Genomic DNA, 511 nt, shown 5'->3' with positions numbered 1-511 from the left:
GTATTAACGATGTAAATGCATTAACTTGTGTATTAGCGATGTAAATACAATATAATAAACAAAATTATTTCTTTCTATTTTCATGACATTTACTTTTTACGATGTTCGATAAATTTGGATTTGCTTCAAGTATTTGCATTCATTTTGCTGATAGGAACAAATTTTACACGAAGTGGATGAGCAGGTCGAAGTACCATATCAGTCTGTAGCCGAAGATTTTTTAAATAATCAACGGGTTCCAAATAGAAATTGTGTATCAGAGAAACTACCATCGCTTTCATTTCCAATAGAGCAAATCGTTGACCTATATAATTTAAAACAATAATTTAATACTTATAAAGGACATAGTGTATACCTATAATTTTATATGTATCGTACAATCATTCATATAAACAATTCATAAAAGATATAAATTCAGATTACCAATGCAAGTACGTGATCCAGCGTTAAATGGTAGATACGAGTAAGGATGACGATTTTGAATCTTCTCAGGCAAAAATCGATCTGGATC

At 29.9% G+C, this 511-nt stretch overlaps 1 long non-coding RNA gene across 1 annotated transcript; it reads right to left on the bottom strand.

The window, feature by feature from the left end:
* On the bottom strand, positions 1-511 carry LOC105460245. The gene is made up of 2 exons (XR_975796.1): positions 424-511; positions 1-304 (listed from the first exon to the last, which is right to left on the bottom strand). It is a non-coding gene; the product is annotated as an uncharacterized LOC105460245 (long non-coding RNA).

This window comes from Wasmannia auropunctata, unplaced genomic scaffold (genome assembly GCF_000956235.1).
Source record: "Wasmannia auropunctata unplaced genomic scaffold, wasmannia.A_1.0 LD325766.1, whole genome shotgun sequence".
Classification (NCBI taxonomy): Eukaryota; Metazoa; Arthropoda; class Insecta; order Hymenoptera; family Formicidae; genus Wasmannia; species Wasmannia auropunctata.
This window is presented reverse-complemented; position numbering and strand designations above follow the sequence as displayed.